The following is a 24,276-nucleotide window of genomic DNA, read 5'->3' on the forward strand; positions in this document are numbered from 1 at the left end:
GATAGGTGAGGGCTGAAAAACAGGCCTCCCTTCTCACCTTTCCTCTCACCCTTGTAGTTAAACACATCGATATCTACGTCCCGGCACCAAAATGTCGGAGTAATTACTTCCTGACCCACAATTAAATCGCGCCGCAATTTTCAGTCTAACAGCCAATTCTCTCTGAGTCATACATTGAACCAATTAAACTTAGAATCTCTATGTCTGCACGGATGACTTCTAACGAAAAGGGTGAAAGCTTCTAACCTCGACATCCAATCATATCTCTGTTTGGTAAATCAGGGGGAGAAGTTCAACTGAATGGCTTGGAATACAGCCCATCCCAGCAGATTGTGCTGGGTAGAAATAACACTAGTCTGTCTAGGTAAGATCAGTGCCAATGGTTCCAACTAAAATTAGAAAAAAGGAGACAGTACCTTGGCTCATGCTTGTGTTGGAGACAAGACTCTAACTCCTGCTAAAGCCAAATGATGGCAATTCAATTCCTGCCTGCCAGTTGCAAATCCCTACACTACCACTGCAGGATTATCAAAAGACATTTGCAATCCAGTGCACCTAACGAGAGAGGTGATTTCTCAGATTAGTCACTTAGTGGGTTAGCAACTCGAGAGCTAGAAACTCAAACGCATGCATGCATTTGTTCTGAGGGAAGGCAATTTGCAGAATTGTTGAAAAGAAAATAAAGCAGTAGAACCTTATTAACTTGAGGTAGATAAAGGATATTATTCATTCACTAGTTTTAGACTGCAAAAGAGGGGGGAAAAAATCAAGAATCGAATGACCCCACTCCTTCCCCAAAACATCATGCAAAGACCCACAACACTTCTCATGCATTTCAACAAATATAATTTTGCTCTAATCTCATATGTGTCATAAGGCACCATGCCATAGTGGAAAGAAAACTGGGCTAGGAATCAGGAAATCTGGGTACTTTTTCTGGCTCTGTCACTTATTAACTGTGTAAAATGATGCAGAATTTAACCTCTCTGAGCTTCAGCTCTCTGTGTACAAAATCAGTGACTTAGATAAGCATTATCTAGCTCAATCACTGGGGATTCGATTAAATTTTAAGTTTTCTATGATCTTCCTAACACATCTTGGTATTAAGTCTTTCATAAATCTTGAGTTTAGAAGCCAAATAGATATTTATGAATATTTATATATAAATTTATGAATTTAAGGAAAAAATACATGCATGAGTGATAAGGGACTCTGATTTTAATGGTAAATATTTTTCTTTGTTTGATCCACTCTGCCACGGCAGTCCACATGCTCGCAGACGGGGACAAGATTTGGGTATCTTTCTAGAGACTGTAACCTTTTTGGCAAAGGTCAAAGCCATCCAGAGACTCTGGCATCATTCAAAGGATCCTTCAAAGAAGAAGAATTCTTCAAACTGCCTCTGGACAGAAGAAGCATCTTCTCAAATGCTTCTCCAATGCCCTAAAGTAATTCAGGCAGCTAAGACTCTGGGAGCTGTTTCAGGTGCTAGATAAAACAGACACATTCATAATCTTCACCCCAAAGCTACTGCCACATTTCAAAGACATTTTCTTTAAGATGATTCTACTATTGCCCCCAACTCCACCCCCAGGATGCTTAAGCAAACCACAGAATCTTATTCAAATCACCCTTATGCTCAAAATGCTAATCAATGTCTCAGCAGAGCATTGGAACTCCTGTTGCTGCTCCAAGTTCCTATGGATCTGCCCTTGTCCTTGGTACCAGACTGGGGCACTGGACCTCTAGTCTTCCTGGCCAGGGAGGGTCTAACCAAGCACTCTCTGCATTAAACATAATTCATAACATGGTCAATAGGAAAATCACTCTCCTATCAGCAGATGAACTTCTGCTTTTATTTCTGGCACAAACTCCTGTGATTCTGGGCATGTCTGGGCAATTTCTCTGTTAAATGCTGCTGATACCAATGCTTTTTGAGTTCATGCACTATAACAGTTGTATATTCCCAAGTCGGCAAAAATATGTCCACTCCATATTGTGCGCTAGTATGGAAAGAAATTATATTTTATCCTGGGATTTATCCTTAAACCACAGACCCCTTTGAAAATCTGATGGAATCAAGTGATTGGGATCCTTTCTTAAAAAAAAAAAAAAAAGTACCTGCATAATCGTGTACACAAAAGTTTCCTATACTTTTAGGGCATTCCCTGATGTAGAAGATTCTTAAACTGAAGTGAACACCTTTGGTCTAGTATGCTAGTCCTTTCTCTGCTAGCTGTATGATTTGGGGAACTCTGGATCTGATCTGCCCCACCTGTAAAATATAGTTAATGAGGGGAGGTGCCTGTGGCTCAAAGGAGTAAGGTACTGGCCCCACATGCCGGAGGTGGCGGGTTCAAATCCAGCCCCGGCCAAACACTGCAAAAATATATATATATTTTTAAATATAAAATAAAAAAAATATATAAAATATAAATATATATATATTTATAGTTAATGAAGTCAGTCTCTCTGCTCACATTTGTAACTATCTCGAACAGGAAAACTTTTAATTTTAAGTAGTGCAAACAAGTTGGTGGTAAATAGATCTCTGTACAACTCTCAAGGGCTACTGCCTCTTTACCCTAGTCCTTCAAAGCTGTCACAAAATATTAATTACTTTTTTTTTTTTAGAGACAGAGTCTCACTTTGTCACCCTCAGTAGAGTGCTGTGGCATACCCAGCTCATAGCAACCTCCAGCTCTTGGGCTTACGCGATTCTCTTGCCTCAGCCTCCCGAGTAGAATGTTAACTCCTTTATCATCGAGTACTACCCCCACCTCACTGGCACCTCAAACTTTGGGAGGTGTGAGTCATCAGACCGCATTGTTTTATTTTTTATAATTGTTTGGGGTTCACTGAGGTGTACAAAGAATTAGGTTGCACTGATTCCAATTGTTAGGTAAAGTCCCTCTTATAATTGTGTCCTGCCCCCAAAAGGTGTGTCAGACACCATGACCTCTCATTCCCCTTCCTCCTCCCCTCTCCCCCATCCCTCATCCCCTACCCCAACCCAGGAATGGATTAACAAGCTGTGGCATATGTCTACCATCAGACCTTATTTCTAACTTCAACTGGACTTTCAGAGACTGACTGAATGGCCGCGGTGTGCGCCGCTCACCTTGCTTCCTTTCTGGTTTTTCTTTGGTTACTGATGTCTTTATACACATCCATGGAACTTAATGTACTAGCTCTGCTTTCCCTCTATGGAAATATTTTTATAACCTGGAATGTTACATCTACCAGAATACACTTAGTCCTTCACTGGCATTAAATCTCAGTCTTCACGTGAGTGCTTCTCAAAATTATTGTTTTGGGGCTCCATACTTGAAATCTCTGTTTTCCTCCATTGGTGTGAATAATTAGAAACCATATTGCTCGATCATTATTCCTATTTTATTGGCAAATAGGCTAGCAAAATGCGAAAGTCTCCTAAGTCCCCTCTGGGCTTACACAGTGTGCGACAGAGTCAGTTAGGAGAATAAGACCCAAGTCACAAGGTTGTAAACCCATCACTCCACTACAATGTTTCCCTCCTCCCTAGTCTTGCGTTATCCTCCAGGAAAAAAAAATTCTTTTTTTCTTTATGATAATGAAGGATGGGTAATACACACATACCTCTTATTTAAGGCATTTACATTTTTTTTTATTTTTCAATGTAATGTTTCCTTTGGAAATGATTTCAGACTGAACAAACTGTGAAAATGGTAGGGAAAGTTCTCATATATTCTTCACCCAAACTCCCCACCTATTAACCACTTCTAGGAGCACCGTGCAATAATCAAACCCAGGAGATTAGCACTGACACAATATTATTAGCTGATCTATGGCTTTTATTCAAACTGCAACAACTGTCCCATTCGTGTCCTTTCTTGGACCATAAGCTAATATTTAGTGGCCATGCTTTTCCCGTCTCTGGCCATATGGGGCGGCTCCCAGTCTTCTTATTATCTGTGACCTTCACACTTTATCAGAGCACTGCCAGGTTATTCTGTAGTATGTTCCTTCTGCATTGTCTGGTATTTCTCTGTGATTAAGTTCTCATTATGCATTTTCGGCAAGAACACAGCAGAAATTATTTGTTGTGCCTTTCTCAGTGAATTGTGTGAGAGGCACATGATGCAGACGTGTCTCACTACCGGTCATGTTAACTTTGATCATTTGTTTCAGGTGGTGTCGGCCAGAGTTTTCCACTGTAACATTACTACTTACCCCTGTAGAATTAATAAGTATTTTGAGAGGAGTCCCTTGGACATTCTATAAAAACCCTATTCATCATCATATTTCACTCACTAAATTAACATCCATCTGATGATTTTTATGTGAAACAATTATCATTGTGCTGTTTACCTGACAGTAACTTCTAATCCCATCAATCCACCTACATGCACTAATTAGTATTTTTCTGTTACAAAAGAGCTTTCCTTTCTCCCGACTTATTTACTTATTTAATAATTTTTATAACCTCATGGGCTATATTGAGTATAACCCCTTCTTATTATTCTTTTCTGACACAAGTATATCAGATGGGGTAACTCAACTTTTTTGTCAATCTGACTCCCTTGTTATTTTAACACGTTTTCATCATTTCTTAGTCCTTTGGTACTTTCCGGCACCACAGGTGTTCCACACGCTCAACATGTTCCAGACTTTCCTGGCTTCAGCCCTGGAATCACGGATTTGCACAAGGATTCTTTTGCTGGAGAAGGGTGGTTAGAAACCAAGATCCACGTTCCAATGTGCTCATCACTATTGGAGTGTTACAGCTTCTAGGCCCTCTCAGCAGATAGAGCTGGGGCCACATGCCGATTATTTGAGGACTCTTTTACATATCTGTGTGTCATATATAGCAAAAAGTACACACAGACACACACACCTTTTTTTTTTTTTTTTGGCTCATCAGCTTTAATTTGTATTTGTGTATTTAATGTGTGGCCCAAGACAACACTTATTCTTCCAATGTGCAACAGAGCAGAAAAAAAGGTTGGACACCCCTCATATATATGGATACACACAGACCTCTGTTTCTTTATTGGCATATCTGTGATGTTTGTTTTTCTTACTGATATCTTAGATTCCAACCCAACACCACAGGGTTTCTTTGGGCCCTCCTCCTTTCTTTGACATTTAGGAAATAGCTTTCATTATCTACAATCCTTGGACACTTTGGAGGCAATTTCAAAATGCTAAGTCTCACTCCTGAGAAAAACAGAATCACTAACCCATATCTGGTGAAAAACAAAGATTGTGATTAGAGTACAACAGGATTTTTTCATTATTATTATTTTGGTTAACATTTTTAAACTTAGAGTCTAAAGTCCAAATACTCCAATGCCCTAGAGCAATTCAGGGCAAAGTTACTCAGATCAGGTCTTTCTTCCTCCATGTTTCCTTCATGTGTGACTGTGAAGAATACAGTTTAAGTTTACTTGCTATTTTTTGTGTTTTATATGGAGCTCCCTGAACACTCCTAATCCATTTTAATTAATCAATTATTTTTGAGTATATTTAACAACACAGTTCCAAAAAGCAGATCAAAAAAAAAAAAAAAAAGAAGAGTTTATTCAGATAAATCTCCCTCCCCATGACCCCTTGTGCCTTATTCAGCCCCTTCACATCTGCCCATCCCCATTCCCTGGGGCCAGCCTGGGAAAGTGATCAGTTTCATGAGTTTACCCTTCCTGGGTTTTGCCCCGATTAGCAGATACATGGACATTTTCTTATTTTCCTTCCATTCTAGATGATGTTCTTGGTCCCTCTCCTTTTTTTCATTTAGCGACACAGCCTGCAATTCATTCTGTATCTGTTCATTCTCTTTGTGATTGCACAGGACTCCATCGTGTGCAGATGCCCTGGTATATTCAACTACTCTGCTATGCGTGAGTACTTAGGTAGTTTTTAATATTTTTCAACCATAAACAATGTTGCAAGGAGTCACCTTGGGCATATGATTTTCATATGGTTGAAGGGGTATCTTAAGGATAAATCTCTAGAAGGAGGATAATTTGGGGCCTAAAGATTTGGCACATGTATACCTAGACTGGCTAGATAATGGAACATCTTCCAAAAGGCTTGTACCATCAGCAATGGACAAAAATAAAGCCTGTGTTTTTGACTCTCCCACAAATCATTTGAGCAAGCTGGTGAGCAGCATTTGAGCAGTTAATTAACATGTACTTCCTCTCACTGCCTATAGATATCACCAAAAATCACTCTTAGGGAAAAAAAAAAGTCTTGGCTTTGAAGAAGCCACTCAAAATGAAACTATACAGCTTAATGCCTCCTCTTTGAAAGCTTAACAAATCAAGAAGATTTTGAAATAATTTCTCCCCTGGCCAAGATTAAGCCCTGCCTCCTTTGTGTCCCCAAGACCTAAATCTACACAACAACAAGTGGCATAGGGTCCTTAAGTTGTCTGCTTAAATGCTTATTTTCCACTGGACGTCTTTAGTTTTCAAGTAAAGAGCATCAACATATTTATCCCAACTCCTAGCATTCCATCATGTTTGACCTTTAACTTTCCCTGATCAAACTTGAATAGCTCATCAAAATAAAAACAAACATTTCCTGAGCATTTGCCCTATGCAGACACCACCCCAAAAGTTTTATACCTACTGTCCCACTTGACCATCATGACAATCATCCAAGGCTGGTTTTATTGTTTTCCCCAGTCTATAGACAAGAAAGAAGGGCTTGAAGAAGACAAAGTACTTGCTTAGAGTGATACACATCGTGGGGAAAAAAAGAGTAGGATTTGAGTGGGATTTGAACTGAGATCTGTCTCATTCCCTAGATCTTACTGTTTCGCTTCCCCCTGGATGGCAGTGAGAAACAGAAGCCTTCCTGACACCCCGTGCATCCTACTTCGGCAGGCGAGTTCTCACTCTGCCTACGGTAGGGCCAGCCCTAATTCTATATTAATTTAAGGATTTCGTGACTAAGAAGAAAAGAAAAGGTGGTGGTTTTTAATGGTTTCCAAATAGACTCTTAAGCTTTCTGAGCCTTTTACCTTTTGGCAAATAAAGCCCTGGCTCCTCTGATACAAGCACACATTTATTATACCCTTGTGAAGATGGTTTATGTACAAGCATCCTATTCAAAGAGCTTTTAAAAGACTGAAAAATGTGATTTCTTTCCTGACAGCAAAGGAAAAATAAAAAGATGTTCTTTGCCCTCCTGTTCTAATCTGTGTTTGCAAGTCAAGTCTGCAGTTCCCAGAACTCTATCACCAGCTTGTTACATTTCCATAAATCTGTCCAAGAATACAACACTGTTCACCCAGAAATGTTATATCAACTGTAAAGCACATGCACATCATACCTGGATCCAATTTGCCCTCATTTTGTGCATAAGTAAAAATAAGCACGGCTTTAACTCTTAGAAATGACAATATCACATTATTTAGATAAGTGCCACCAAATCATTATTGAAATTCTGATAGCATTTGCCTTACTGGTAAAAGAAAATTACCTGTAATGCATAGTTTAAATAATTACTTTTAAACAAAAGCTTCTTTTCTGCATTGCTTATTTATCTTTTGAGACCAACTCAGCAGGGCTATGTATTTTATTAAAATTGCCTTCAGACTGCTAATGGCAGGGCGTCTGTTAGCACAGGAAAAGTGATGGCAGTTTGACTCCTATTCCTAATATTGGGAGTTAGTCCAGACACTTAAGAGCCAGAACTCTGCTGTGCATTTGAGTATGTTATCAACACTTTACTTGCTAATGATCCTAGTGACAGCATTTCAATATGATGGGTCAGACTTAAATAGGAAAGCTTATAATTATGCTTACAGAACCCAAGAAACACCCCCAAAGACCACCCCCCCCAAAATAAATCCCTTTTATCAGCAGATCAGTTGGTGTTAACTTCATGACTAGGAATTTTTTGGTAAGCTTCTGCTCGATATTTTTTTTCCTTCTCCACCTTCCACTTTGAATGGGGAGCCTCCATCAACACCTGATATCTACCCGTTCCGAAAATGACAACTGAAAGCTTTCCTGTGGTGCGACTCTGTGCCAACTACCCAGCAGAAGGTCACACTGATGACTTCCCTGTGGCTTTTATTTTCCCCAGGGAAATCCACAGCCAGGGCTGACTGCTTGCCAAATGCGCTGAGTGCCACAAACAAGCAGCGCTGAGCACCCCCCATCCTTCTTTATGGGAAGCAGTAAGCAACTGCGCTGAACACCTGTGTCAGCTCCTGTTCCTGGGGACACCCTGGGCAAGAACTCGCTCAGCATTCAGGGGAAGGGCGCCCCTCTCCTAACTAGCACTTCTGTCCAAATACTTCTCCGTTGTCACATGGTAATAGTCACGTTTGGCAGAGCTCTATAACATCAGAGTGTTTAACCACCGTTAAAGAGGATGAAATTTTAAATCATTTGTGAGTTAAATATTTTACTATAAGCACCGAAAGGAAATCAGCATAATGATTCTTTTCTGTTATTGTCAAAGTAAAGGCAGCATTCTCTACCACTTCCTTTTAAGAGCTACCCAACCCACGTGAGGAAGGGGGAACTTTGACATGCGAATGGCATGATCCCATGGATGAACAAGATCTGTATCCATCATTCTTTTCCTCTAACTCTGAGTAATAGGCCAAGTTGAACCAATGAAGATGGTAATCCAGCGATGGGATGGAGGGAAAGTCAGGTAATAATGTGACAGTGCCTGTCACAGGGTAAAACTCAGTAAGAATACAGGAATGAATAAATGAAGCTATTTTAAATACATAGAAAAAAAATCCACAATCAGGACCACACAGTTTATAAAGCAGCAGAGTACAATTTGAACCTCAGATTTCTTTTATTCTCACTATTCTGCATGATCTTCCAAATTTCACTTGGCATTCATGTTCCTGGCCTGTCAGGATATTCTGTCAGTCTGGATTGCCCTTAGTCCACTAAGGAGGCAACTTTCTCCATCTAGTTTAAATGCATACAGCTTCAGCCTCAACTCCCATGCCAGGTTCCAATATATTGAGAAAGTATTCCATATCACAGATTCAACATTGATAGGCCAGGCACAGTGGCTCGCATCTGTAATCCCAGCACTCTGGGAGGCCGAAGCGGGTGGACTGCTTGAACTCAGGAGTTTGAGACCAGCCTGAGCAAGAGTGAGACCCTGTCTCTAACCTCTGAAAGCAGCCAGGCATTTGTAGTCCCAGGTACTCAGGAGTTTGAGGCAAGAGGATCACCGGAGTCCAGGAGTTTGAGGTTGCTGTGAGCTATGATGCCGTAGCACTCTACTCAGGGTAACAAAGTGAGACTCTGTCTCCAAAGAAACAAAAAAGTCTCTTTAAAAAACAATCGATACCTCAAATATAAAGACTCTGAAAATAATTCCTGCTCCCTGACCAAAACATAAAAGAATAAATCAATAAAGACAACCAACTGCTTTTTTCTGATTTCCTATATCTGTGAATTGCATGGCCTTGATTTCAGAGACTGGAAGTTGAAATTCATCTCTCGTCACTCCAGGAAGACATCAAGCCCTAGAGAGTCCGTCTTCAACATTCTGCTTCCATCTGTCTTCAGGTGTTACCACCTCAGCGTCCTCTATTTTCCTCCTCATAGCCTCTCTGCTTTCAATCAACCTCACATTAAGGTCAAAAATCTAGACTATACTTATCCAGTGATTTAACTACGTATAATCAACTGCCATGAACTCTGAAGATAACCTTACTTTCTTCAAGATATACAAGAATACATAGAACAAAATAATATTGCTTTGAAAAAAAAAATCTCACATTAACATCTTCTTAACCCAAGGCATAACTGTAATCACCACCCCAGTTTCCTAAAATAAACAAAAATTTTCAGTGACTCCCCAAATGCTCCTGGATTAAGACAAATCACTTAGCGTAAGATTAAAAGTGCTCCATGATTTGACCCCACCTTATCTTTGAAGCTGCTATTCTACTTTAGGATCCCTTGCGTTACATCCAAACTTACTCAACCAGAAACAGGTACTGAAGACATCAGACCCTTAAACATACCCTTGACAGTCTTCCCAATGTCCGACAGCTTTGCCTGGCTAAGTCATATGCATCCTAAAGCCCAGCTCACACAGGGCCATGTCTAGGACGCTTTGTTTCCCTTCACTATGACCTCCCATAGAATGACACCTCGTTTGCAGCCTTCATGACGTTGCATCTCACATTATAATCACTTGGTTAGGGTTCTTCTTACTCATCATGTGCTAGTAGCAAGGCACTTTGAAAAATGTACTGGGATACAGCTTAGAGCAAGACAGGCTCACTCCCAAACAGAAAGCAAAGGAAAGAGAGTCTTTCCGGGGTGGGGGTCAATGTGGTGGGGATTAAGAATGTTGTAGAACAGGCAGTGGGGAATTAAGCACAGGTGGAAGGCCTATCCCTTATGGGAGATGACAACCTTGTCCACCACTTGCAGCAGAAAGCTCCTGGAATCACTTCAGAATCAAGACCAAGTTTAGGTATACATGTGAAGCTGAGGTAGGCAGGCTCTGTCCAAATAATAACGTCCAAGAATTATTTCTCACTTTAATCATAAAAATGACTCTTATTCCTATGACTAAAAATAAAGAATTTAGAATAATTTTTAAGAAAATGATAGTAAATATTCAGATATATATATATAGTTGTTGTTGGATGGATATTCTGATAGCCCCATATTGGGAATCTAAGGTTAGATAACCTAGGAGAGTGTTTTTCATGTTTAGAATTTCTAATGTATTTAGTCAAAAGCTTGAAAAATTTTTGGTAAATAGGTTTTTGGCCATTGAAAACTGCTACCACAAGATTTCTAATAGAAAGTACTCCCGCCTCTCAAAGTCCTTTTTTAATAGTCACTTTGAGATCTGAGAAGACTGTATAAACATCCCTTCTTTCCAAGTGTCAGTAGTATCGAATCCAAGCTAATAATTCCTCTGAAAATAAATATGAACACTTTCCTCTGTAATGTACATGATCTCCCTTATTTTCTCATTTGTATTATAAATGCTGACTTCTAATGTAGACGACTATTCAACAATTTTTTATTTCCCACCTTCTATGTGTACAGTGGCTTAACAGATGTGAAGGAACTGCAGGGCGGTAACGAGGCCACAGAACTTCTTGCATAGGTCACTTGGTAGCAAACATAGGCCAAAGACCCCACATCACCCAGGTGGTAACTGATGCCCTCTAATTACTAATGAATTGTGGAGGGCTTTTTAACATACACACACACACAAGCCCAAACCAAAAAACAATGTATTTTCTCCTCCTAAATTGACTCACAGATCATATGATAATTATAATAAAATGATAACATAAGGCCAGGCATGGTGTCTCACACCTGTAATCCTACCATTCTTGGAGGCTGAGGCAGGTAGATTGGTTGAGCTCAGGAATCTGACAGAAGCCTGAGCAAGAACGAGAACCCATCTCTAACCCCCACCTCAGGTGTTGTGGTGGGCACCTGTAGTCCCAGTTACTCGGGAGGCTGAGGCAAGAGGATCACTTGAGCCCAAAAGTTTGAGGTTGCTGTGAGCTACAGAGCTACAACATCATGGCAATCCACTGAGGGTGACAAAGTGAGACTTTGTCTCAAAAAAAAAAAAAAAAAAAAGATAATTTTCAGACATCTTCCCTTGCAGACAGAAGACAAAATTCAGGACTTCTTTCTGGATTTACACAAGACTAAGTAGTTTTGATTAAAATTATAAATGAACAACAAATGAGAAATTCAGCTGTGCAAAGCAACTAATCGGATGCATGCAACTTTTAAATCCTATATATCATTATCATTGATGTCTCTATTATGAATCTATAAGTTATTATACAAAGATCATGATTCCCATGCATAAGAATTCTGCAAAAAGGACATAGAAAAGAAAAAGGATAGCTGTACTGTCTAACCTTATCTCCTAGAACACAATCCTCAGTCAATATCTGGATTGGACAATGGTACTCCAGTCCTCACTCATTTAAATTTATTCTTATTCATAATTTATTTTCTGTCCATAAAGAGACATTTTTAAATTGTTGCACACAACCAATAAGCCACATCATGCCCCCTGTGTGCTAGAAGCCCTTGAAGGATTCCAATCTCACTAAAGTAAGAGTCGAGGGCCTACCATGGTTGACCAGGCTCTGGGTGACAAACACCACACCACCCCCATCTCATCTATCACTTGTGTGCTCCTTACTCTCTTCCTGCCATTCCTTAACACTCCAAGCCCACTCCTTATGCTTACTCTTCCCACTGAATATACCTGTCCTCCCTCACATATCCAAATGGTTCCCTCTCCCTCTCTTTTCAGGCCTCTGCTCCATCCCCTTCTTATCAGAGAGGACTTCCCTAGACGACATATCTTAAATAGCTTTCCACTGTTCTCTATTTGCCCTCTTGTATTTTTCTCCTTAGTACTTACCCCCAATGATATACATATCAAAATATCCACTTGACGTTTTCTTCCACTACAATGAGAGCTCCAGGAGAACACAAATTCTTCTGGTATGAATGAATAAGTAAATGAATGAATGGATTATCACCTTTTTATTTTACCCAGTTAAACAGGAAACTTCTCCAGGGAAACAATACCAGGGACAACTCTTAAAGTTCTCGATTTCTTCAAAGATTCCCAAAGTGAAGCATCCATAGCAATCGCATTCTTTAAAAAATGATGAATTGGTGAAGCTGGATCAGGTATGATGGTATTTTCATGTGTGTGCACCATGTAGTATGCAGAAGAAGGGTTTGCGTTCCATAACCCAGAGGGCAGCTTAATATAGTGCATGTGTGTCACACTGAGAAACGCAGATTTAGCTCTGATACTAATGTTTCATGTGACACTGGATGGCAATTTAGGTCTGAAAAGCAAACTAGACCGAGGCGCTTTCTACCTCTTCAGACTACAGGGATTTGTGAGATGTCTGTCTCTTCCTTTTTGATTTTGTTTCCAAACATGCAAAACTCAAGAACAATTGTATTCAATTTAATGTCAATATTTATTTAATAGTTGTATGTCAATAATGGCACCACTTTTAACTTCCATTGATTAGGTTTTAATTTCAGCAATATTTGTACACCAAAAATAGGGGGATGTTTGTTATCAGAGCAGTCTTTACGGAAGTATCATTCAAAAATGGGTTCTCAACTTTGCAAGAATCAGGGCAGACGTACTCACAAACCCAATTACTTGGGCACATAATTCTAATGAGCTAAGAGCAGAGACAAGCATTTGCATTGTATGATGTTATACTCGAAATTCATCTTCCCTTTAAACTAGAAGGTAGTGTTCTCTCAAGGTAGTGCCACTAAAAATTTGCCTAATCCCTAGGGCTAATGTAAGAAATTAACAAAATCCCTGAAGCATCCACACAGAAGAACCTCAAGCTAAGCTCCTTTCTGAGTAAGTCATTTTAATTGAAGAGATGTGATCAAACTAAAGAACAAAGGCATTCATCTCTTTGTGTGATGAAAACTGAAAAACCCACTGGTGGTCGTTCTGCCGGAGTCCTGAATATGGAGAAACTAAGACAAACTCCAGGTGAGTCCTGGAAGTGGGAACACCAGAGGGAGAACACAGGAAGAGAGGATCCTCACATCTTCATACGTCACTAAGCAGTAACAGTGAGAGTTCTGATGACCACTGAAAGACAACTGAGATGGCTCTCTGCACCAGGAGATGGACACACCAAGAGGAACCACACTCAGGGCAACACACAAACTTGTTGAGCAGGCTGACTAACATGAAACCCACCACAAGGACTGCCAAATGCCCTTATCAGCGTACGAACTATGTGATTTTTCTAACTTTCATTTTATACACAGTAGCCAACATCCAATAGTTAAAATTCACATCAGCAAACAGATTGATTCCGAAGAACATCAAGAGCTTTTGGAGGTAAACTAAGCAGAGAAGAAAGGAAACTCAACATTCAGGCCCTGAGTGTTCTTCCATCACAATTACGTATTTATTAACATCGTATATATTTTAAAGATTGATTCTGGGAAAATCAAGAAATCCTCATTTCAAAATAGCGTATATAATATAAGGAGTGATAGAAATCAGGGTACCTCTATAGCTTCTTAGGGAAGAAATGTTCTTCTCTTCTTGAAAGTTTACCTCCCATTATCTTTTCCTCATCAGATGTGAGTAAGAAATTCTTAAATGATGAGATTTTTCTATAAGGGTGTTATTCATGATTTACGTAACTGAGAGCATCCCAAGTAAGCACACACAAGAAGTGAGCAAGTGGTAAGAGATTTGAGAACTGTACAACTAACAGGAAAAAGAAGGGTCAGCAAACAATAAAGCAAATGTCCTGACCTGCTGGGTCTCCCAGTCCAATCTCTCCCACTCCTGGTGTCCTCAATATTATCTATTTCTTGAAATGCTAAATTAAAAAAAAAAAAAAGGAAAGAAAAAGAAAAAAAAAGTATCATGAGAAAGCAAAGTAACTCCAAAATACTCAGATGAAAAGAAAAATTAAACCTCACAGAGTAAAAACAAAATTTCTAACGCAAAATTTTGAAAAAAAATATTAAGTAACTTGATTGTAGTGACTTTTTCCTAGACTAGTTCATAACATACAATAATATCAGCCTCCTAGAACTGTCAACGGTTGATGAACAAATAATCAATGAACAATTAAAAAACTTTTATTAAGGACCTTTATTAATGACTTTTCAAGATATAGTAAGAGATGAAATGTAAAAATGTGAACAAGTTATTTTGAAACCTTATCAATTAAATCACTTAAAATTTTTCACATGATTAACTCAATCATGCAAGCATGCGTGTGTGTGTGTGTGTGTGTATGCAAATACACATTTACACGTCTACACATGAGTCTAGATGATCTTGAAATCACCTGAGATCATTTTATTGAGATAGACAATTATAACCATTTCATAGTCCACGATGGTTGGCTTAAAATATAATACAATATTACTTACAGCTACAGTACTTTATGCAAAATATTCTAATGGACACTACAATTTATTACATCCATACCTTTGCACTTAGCAAAGCAGGATACTACATTACACGCAGATATTAAGTTACATGAGAATAAATAGTTTACAAACTCATTGGGTAACTTCTAGATCCACAACAACAAAAAAGTGCAAAATAAAAACAGAAACATCCCCTTTATACTTGGTTACTTTATCAGAGCTAGACTGCAAAGTCAGAAAAACAAAAGGTAATCATTGGTCCCAGGACAGAAAAGTTAGATGTCTTTGGAAATGCAGCTAACCTTTCAAAGGCTTATTTTCTTCACTTATAAAATAGTTTCATAAGCTTGTCATGAATCTGAAAGGTTCTAATATATTTACCTTATTTTATCATGATGTTTATTATTTGTTTGTCAATGTAAAATAATTTTTATAAGGCAAAGTTCACTTGCTAGTCTCTATTTCTTAAGATTTGGCTCTCAAAATTATAAAATTCTATGATTTCAAGATGTTTAAGTGTTTAGTAGTGATATGTAGGATCTCACAATGGGCTTATTAGAATTTATCAGTAAAAATGATGCTTATTGTTTGCCCTAGGGTGATCCCGTATTATCACCCAGATTATGTATATCAACATTTTAACAACAGAAATCCATTTATGTGTTACTGGGCTACCATGCTAGAGCTGCAGTTTTGGAGGTGACCTAAGACTAGGTGAATTCTTAAATCTTTGATTATTCATTTATATGTTTTATTTTAAAAAGTCTTAATAATTTAGGATACTTTCTGGAACATCTAAATTATTTTAGCACACATGAAATAGCAAAAAGAATTATATAGTATAGCTAAGTAGGATCTGTCCCAGGAATGCAAGTTGGATTAACATCTAAATATCAAATAATGTAACATATGATATTTATAAAACAATGGACGAAGTCATACAGTATCTCAGTACATTCTGAAAAGCATTTGACAAACTCCAACACCTTATTTTAACACTATGAAAACACTCAACAAACTAGGGATCTTAGGGATTATCTCAATCTAGTAAAGACCATATATGAAAAAGCTACAACTAAGATACTTAATGGTGAAAGACTATTTGCCCCTGGAGATCAGGAAGCAGACCAGGATGTCTGCTCACACCACCTTTATTCCAAATTGTATCAGAGGTTACAGACATGTTCATTAAGAAAGAAAAAGAAAAGAAAAGCCATCCAGACTGGAAAGAAAGAAATAAACTACCTTATCATAGATAACATTAATATTTTTATTTAGAAAATCTTACAGAAATCACTAAAAAACTTAAGAACTAATGAATAAGTTCAGTGAGGTTGCAGGATACTTGCTCAATACACAAAAATCAATTGTATCTCTATACGTTAATAATGTACATTCTGAGATAATTTCATTCCTAATAGCATGGAAAAGAAGAAAGTACTTAGGTATAAAATAGTCATAAAGAATGGAGAAGCAAGAATCCAAAGTACTCAATTCTAATATGAAGCCAGTGGACAATCTAACACATACCACATAAGAGAAAAACTCAAATCAATTCAAGGTTGTGGGTAGGGGAAGTAGGGAGAGGGGAGAGGGGGTGGGGGAGGAGGATGAGGTTGAGGTGTGTGGTGCACCTCTTGTGGGCGGAGCACAATTATAAGGACTTTGCCTAACAAATACAATCAGTGTAACCTAATCATTTGTACTGTCAATGAATCTGAAACAATTAAAAAAAGGAAGAAGAAAAAAATAATAACAGAAGGGGAAGACTTGTACATTACAAACTAAAAACATCACTGAGAAGAATTAAAGGGTATCTGAAAAGATGAAAAAACACCCCACGTTCACAGACCTGAGACCTTAATATTCTTAAAGTAACATTTCCCAAGGGTTGTTCAGATTGAACGCAATCCCTATCAACATCCAGGTGACTTTTCTGTAGAAACTGCCAAACCGAACCTACCGTTCATATGAAAATATAATAGCTAAGCACATCCTAAAAAAGGAGGAAAAGGTTGAGGAAGCATCTTTCCCAACTTCAAAATTTCTTTTCTTTTTTTTTTTTTTTTTTAAATTAAAGCATTGCTGTGTACATTAATGCAGTCATGGGGTACAATGTGCTGGTTTTACATACAATTTGAAATATTTTCATCAAACTGGTTAACATAGCCTTCATGGCATTTTGTTAGTTATTGTGTTAAGACATTTATATTCTACATTTACTAAATTTCACAGGTACCCTTGTAAGATGCACCATAGGTGTGGTCCCACCAATTAGGAAGACAGTGTGATGCTAGCATTAAAATGTGTAGAGATCTAACTGCATAGAGCTAAGAATACAGAATAAAAACAACAACAACAAAAAAAAAAAAAAACAGAAACCATACACTTGTGGTCAATTGATTTTTGAAAAGGTTGTCAAGACAAATCTATAGAGGAGAAATGAGTTGTGGTATAAATAAGAAAAAAAAAAAAGAATTTTGATATTCGTCCCTGGTAGCTTGCACAGAGCTTCAAAATCCCTTGAAGTTCCCTGAGAGAGCTGTGTCTTTGTTATGCTAATAAGTGACTCAGCCTAGAGGAAGGAAGAAGTTGTCTGGGGGGCAGGGGACCAGGAAGCAGCAAGTGATTACAGGGCTGTCATTTCCTGTCCTCTCACCTCTGGGGAGAGAAGAGGATCTGGAGAATGACTCCCAGCACAGGGCCTATGTGGACTAGTCATTCATGCCCATCTATAAAACCTTGACTTACGAGGCTCAGACTGCCTTCTGGATGGTGAACATACTGACGGGCTTGGACAGTGGTGCACCCGACTCTTATGCTCCTTGCCCTTCCAGACTTATCTGATGTACCTCTTCATCCAGGTTCTCATTTGAATCCTTTATAATAAAATGATACCCGTAAGTACAGCGCCTTTCTAAGTTGTGTCTGTTGCCACAGTGGACCATCAAACCTAAAGTGGGATCTTAACTCCTACATTTGTAGCCTGTTCAGCCAAGTCAAAGTATGGGGACTCTGGGGACCCCACAGGCAGCTGACATTTGAAGTTAAGGGCAGTTTCACCTGAGACCTGGTGGGATCCGATGCTGACTCCCGATAGTTCATGTCATACTGAACTTCAAGACATGCCATTTAATGATAGAAAATTAGTGTCAGAACAAAGCCGTCTTTTTAACAAATGATTTTGGGACAACAGAATACTCACATATAAAAGAAAGAAATTGGACCCTTATGTCATACCATACATAAAAATTAACTCAAAATGAATGATATACCTAAATGTAGGAACTAAAATATAAAAGTCTGAGAAGAAAACATAAATATTCATGAACTTGAGTTTGGCAGTAGGTTCTCAGATACAACACCAACGGATATGTCAAGCAACAAAAGAAGTAAATGGATAAATTGGACATTAAAATTAAAAACCTTTGTGCTGTAAAAGATATCATCAAAAAAGTGAAAGCACAATCTATAGAATGTTAGGGAAAAAAAGACTGACTGACTACCAAAATCTATTTTTTAAAAATGCTCATAACGCTAAAACAAAAGGTCAAATCGCCTAATTAAAAAGTGATCAAAGGAGCTGAATAGATATTTCACCAGAGAAGACGGACAAATGGTCAATAAGGCCATGATGGATACTCAACATCACTGGCCATCATGGAAATGCAAACTAAAACCACAATGACGTGCCCCATGATGTACACTTGGATGGCTATAAAAAGAAGAGAGTGATAAGTCCGGGGGAGACGCAGAGAGATCCGAACCTCGTACCCTGTTGATGGAATATGAAATACTGCAGCTAGAAAACACAGGACTGTCCCAGAAGTCGCTCCTGAGGTCATCGTACAAAATTTTACAAAATATTCTCTACATGTTGGCTACCTCTTTGTAAAATTCTGTAATGAATATTTTGTAAATAAAGGTACATTTAGCCATAGTTTCCCATTTTCCCCCCACACAGGGACTTTAAAGGGTACCTTTTGGGATACCGAGCTATGTGCAGCCGCTAAAAGTTTACATACACAGTTATCAATATGACCCAGCAATTCTGCTCCTAAATACATATTCAAGAGAAAGAAAATGATAGGTCCAAGGGGGGTGTTTACTCTGTTCTTGATTTGTTTGCCTTCTTTACTAATTCTGGGTATTCTCCTTGTGTCACATGTGTGCCCTGCAAGTACCTTCTCCCATTCTGTAGATTATCCATTAAAAACTGGGCAAGAGGGCAGTGCCTGTGGCTCCAAGGAGTAGGGTGCTGGCCACATATGCCAGAGGTGGCAGGTTCAAACCCAGCCCCGGCCAAAAACTGTAAAAATTGGGCAAGAGACATAACAGAAACTTTTCTCAGGAGGACAAATGGCCAATAAACACATGAAAAAAAAAAAATGCTCATCGTCCCTCCCTAATCATCAGAGAAATGCAAATGAAAACCACTTTGAGATACCATCTAACCCCAGGGAGAATGGCCCACTTCATAAGATCTCAAAGCAACAGATGCTGGCACAGAAGCAGAGAGAAAGGACACCCATGTGCTTTTGTGCGGGGACACCTTTGGGGGACTGCAGACTAGTATAGAATCTGTGGTAAGAAGTACAGAGATTCCTCGAAGAAATAAAAGGAGACCTACCCTTCAATCATGCAATCCCCTTACTAGGCATTTACCCAAAAGAAAAAAAAGACATTTTTATCATAAAGACATTGGTACTCAAATGTTTATAGCAGCACAATTTACAATCGCAAAGACGTGGAAACAACCCAACTGACCTCCAACACATGAATGGATTAATATATGCATAACATGAAATACTATTCAGCCAGAGATGGAAATTTTGTATCTTTTGTAACAAGCTGGAGGGATTTGCAGAACATGCTCCTAGAAAAAGTATCACAAGAATGTCAAAACAAGCATCACCGGTACTCAGTACTGAACTTCTATTAGTAGATTAACACTGACCTGCTCACATGAGAGAAAAATTCAATGACATTCAAGCAAAGGGGAAGAGTTCCGGTAAATGCCCACCCTACAGGTACATTGCCCAGTTATACTGCATACTTCCCGGGTGAAGGATCCAACTATAACTCGGACTTTCATCTTACAAACACAAACTATGTAACCTAATCACATCTACCCTCAGACTAACCTGACATAAGAAAAGAAAAAGCAAAAATAAACAAAAAAAAAGGCCCACATAAAAACTAGCACAAAAATACTCAAAGAGGCATTATTCACAATAGTAAAAAAGCAGCAATAATCTAAATCTCCATCAACTTATAAATGGATAAACAAAATTTTGTTTATCCATACAGTGGAATATTATTCAGCCATAACCAGAAGAAAGTCCATGTTATGACATGGATGAACCCTGAAAAAATTATATCAAATGAAAGAAGTCGGCAACAAAAGGCCATAAATTATATGATTCACTTATACGAAATGTCTAGAACAGCCAAATCTATAAAGGTATCTATAAGTGATTGCCTAAAATTACAGAGGAAGGAGATTTGGGGAGTAACGGGTGGGGGGTGATTAGTAATGAATGCAGGGTTTCTTTTTGTGAGATGAAAATATCCCCAGACTGGACTGTGAAGATACTGAAAAACCCTGTGGATTTACTAAACATTAACTACATGGTATACAGATTATAACTCAAGACACCAAGTTTTAAAAAAATTAATGTAAAACAAAAACACAGTAACTCAGTCTCATTCCCATTTTTTTTTCAAAAGTACACACATAAAGCTTGAAAAGTCTAATCATGTTAAGATAGTACAAAACAAATTTAGATTACTCCCTGACAGATAACCTAAATGGCATACCCAGGTAAATACTTCTAACAATCTGTATGATGGGAAGTTGCTCTACTCATAACCTAGCCTTTGGAGATGAGTCTTTCCACATGACTCAGTCACAATAAAAATACTGCCATCACTTTATCAGGGCTAACAGTGCAAGGAAAAATTTTAAGCCAGACTATGGCCATAGTTCATAATATACTTTGTGAAAGATTGGAAATCACAGATTGTTTCAGAATTTTATAAGCCTTTCGAGTTTTCAGAATTCTCTATTTGAGGATGCCTGTCACGAAAGGAAATTTTAGCTGCCAAGCAAAACTAGATAAATATAAGAGGCAGCACTTACTTTATCGAATTTCTGTAATATCAAATTGAAATTCTCTAATTCTAAGTAACCTTTAATTGTAATAGTAAGGTATGTACTAAAATACTCAGAGGCTACAGAGCCTAAGGACCTATCTTACACGTATCCAACTTTATAATGACAAGAGTTACATATTAAGCAGCCTGATCAACTCAGTTATACCACGGAGGGTGTCCAACCTCTCTGCCTATTGAATACATATTTGACTATTCAAGTGTATTTTCTGCTGTTCAAATTAAAATAAGGCTCCAATCCCTTCTCTAAAGTGTGCATGCACATTGCTTTGAGTTAAATTGGGGATTTGTTGAATAGAAACCATCCATCCATTCATCTGTTCATTTACTCAACAAAAAGTTACTGAGCACTTATTATAAGATATTGCATATGTAAGAGGCAGACTGGAGAAATAAAAAGAACATGTACTTTGGGATCACAGAAACTTAAGTTTGAGTTCAGGCCTCAACTTACTAGAGGCAAAATCTTTCCGATTAAGTCTATCAAAGTCATGATTAATTCAACCAAGGTCCTTACAGAACCCAATAATAAATGTTCATTTCTTTTTTTTTTTTTCTGCCTTTGGTGAAAGCCAGGAAGATTAATCAGACATAGAGTCTGCATTTTAGGAGTTTCTAGCAGACACGATAATGTGCAACAATAAATTAGGAAAAAAATTATAAGGCAGAAATGTCCAGTGATACGTTGATACCAATATATAGATTATTGATCAATAATCATCATGATCCCAAAATAAAGTATTTATATAGGTGATTACTAGGCTAAGGAAATAATTAGAGGGTGAAAAAAACCAGAAGATCAATGATCATAAGCTGTTCCAAAGAAATTCTGAATAGTTGCAAGAAAATTTTAACCTATCACAAGAAAAGGTTAACCTTACGTTGAAGTTTTGGTATTGTTGCTCAAGACAATAAACAAAAATGCCACATTTCCTCTATCAAGAATTGCTAATTCTAGACTAGGCACCGTGGCTCACTCCTATAATCCTAGCACTCTGGGAAGCCAAGGTGGGTGGATTGCTTCAGCTCAGGAGTTCCAGACCAGCCTGAGCAAGAGTGAGACCCTGTCTTTAGAAAAAAGAATTTGTTAATTCTGGCTAACTCCTGGGTCAACGTAAGCAGGTAGTCATGGTAGGGAGGGTGTCAACTGTGGAGGTTCTACTGTATTTATAAAATCTGTCCCCTCTCCCTTTCTACAGCTGCTACTCTTCCCCACACTCTTGCTCTTCTTGGCTATGTGATGCAGGTGGTAGCTGGTCTCTTTCCTTCAGTCTTTAACCCTGCACGCAAGGCAATGAGAGTATGGAGGGATTTTCCTCTGCCTACCCTCTCTTAAGACTCCATGATTACAGCTTCTCAGTGAAGCTTCCACCAACTCCCCAAGGGACATTAAGGAACTTCTTTCCATTTCATGAAAACTACAGGTTAGCAAACATATGAAAGCACTCAGTTACGGGGGTATAAAATTAGTGCCAGTTTTATAATAGTATCTCATGCTGGAAAGGTAACGTGAAGAGGGGCCTCTCCTCTGTGGCTGTTAGAAATTGGAAATAATTCATGGGTTTTTTTGGAGACAGAGTCTCACTCTATTGCCCAGGCTAGAGTGTTGTAGCATCATGATAGCTCACAGCAACCGAAAACTCTTGGGCTCAAGTGATCCTCCTGCCTCAGCCTCCTGAGTAGCCGGGACTACAGGCACCTGCCACAACACCCGGCTAATTTTTCTGTTTTCAGTAGAGATGGGGTCTTGCTTTTGCTCAGGCTGGTCTCTGATTCCTCAGCTCAAGGGATCCTCTATCTTTAGCTTCCCAGAGTGCTAGGAACATAGATGTCAGCCACTATGCCCAGCCTGATTTAAATTTTTTGAAAAAATATTTTGATCAGATAAACTAGCAATCTGATACATGTTCAGATATGATTTCATTTCTGAAAACATATCCTAAGGAAATTATCCAGAAAAATAAGACAAGTCTAGGCACAAAATACGGTCATCTGAAAATTAATTGATTATATATATATATAAAAAATGAGGGCACTAGGGTATTGACTAAATAAACAACAAATAATCTCCCTACTAACATGCTGACAAAAATTTTAGAATTACAGCAATTTATTATTTTCTTTCTTCACTAATCTATATTTTCTAAATGCTTCTCTAAGAAATTCTATAATTTTCATAGTTTTTTCTTTCTTTCTTTTTTTTTTTTTTTTTTTTTTTGAGACAAAGTCTCAAGCTGTTGCCCTGAGTAGAGTGGCATAGCATCATAGCTCACAGCAACCTCTAACCCTTGGCCTCCAGTGATCCTCTTGCCTCAGTTTTTTTTATTTTTAGTAGACACAGATCTTGCTTTTCCTCAGGCTGGTCTCGAACCTGTGAGCTCACCTCAGCCTCCCAGAGTGCTGGGATTACAAATGTGAGCAATGGTGCCCCACCTAATTGTCATAGTTTTAAAAGCTATTAAAAGGAATAGCAAAACTCACAGAGAAGTTATATATTGCCACTTAAGTGGGTATTAAAAGAAAGTCTGGGGAAGGTTCTAGTTGACACCCAGTATCTTCATATAACCTAATCTTGAGCACAGCCCACTGATTTCTACTGGAGCACCCCATCCAGGTCCACTTTTTCTGTTGTAGCCAGAAGTCTTAAAAGGCCATTTAATGACTTATTTTGCTGGTATCAGGATACCTTATCTACATGAAGTTTCAATTTCACAACCACCCTACATTATTAATTCTATTAACAAATAAGGATGCTGGCTCAAACTCAGACACACATAGTCACTTGGTTAACATGTGGCAGCACTGAGATTTGAACCCAGGACTGCCTAACTCCAAATTGTATTTTCTTTCCAATAACCTCTTCAAAATATGCCTGTCTACATATCAATTCCTTATTTTATCATCAAGTACTTCTAATGCATTTTTTTAAGCGATATGGTCTCATTCTGTCACCCAGGTTGGAGTACAATGGTACAATCACACTTAACTGTAACCTCAAATTCCTGGGCTCAAGTGATCCTCCCACCTCAGCCTCCCAAGTAGCTAGGACGACAGACCTATGCCAGTACACTTGACAAATTTGGGGGGGTGGGGGGTGGATTGGAAGGGGGTGGGAAGAGACTTGATTTTGCTATGGAATCCAGGCTAATCTCCAACTTCTGACCTCAAG

General features: G+C 38.5%; 1 protein-coding gene across 5 annotated transcripts in view; it reads right to left on the reverse strand.

Annotated features, from left to right (window-relative positions):
• Positions 1-24,276, reverse strand: part of SOX5 (SRY-box 5) — a 1,023,582-nt gene that overhangs the window by 675,971 nt on the left and 323,335 nt on the right. For all 5 annotated transcript variants that reach the window (XM_003792461.3, XM_012806794.2, XM_023514671.1 and 2 more), the window contains exon 5: positions 14,305-14,371. The gene's annotated coding sequence lies outside the window, so the exon portion shown is untranslated. The remainder of the gene's footprint in view (positions 1-14,304; positions 14,372-24,276) is intronic.

Source organism: Otolemur garnettii, unplaced genomic scaffold, assembly GCF_000181295.1.
Source record: "Otolemur garnettii isolate 467f Iridium unplaced genomic scaffold, OtoGar3 scaffold00057, whole genome shotgun sequence".
NCBI lineage: Eukaryota > Metazoa > Chordata > Mammalia > Primates > Galagidae > Otolemur > Otolemur garnettii.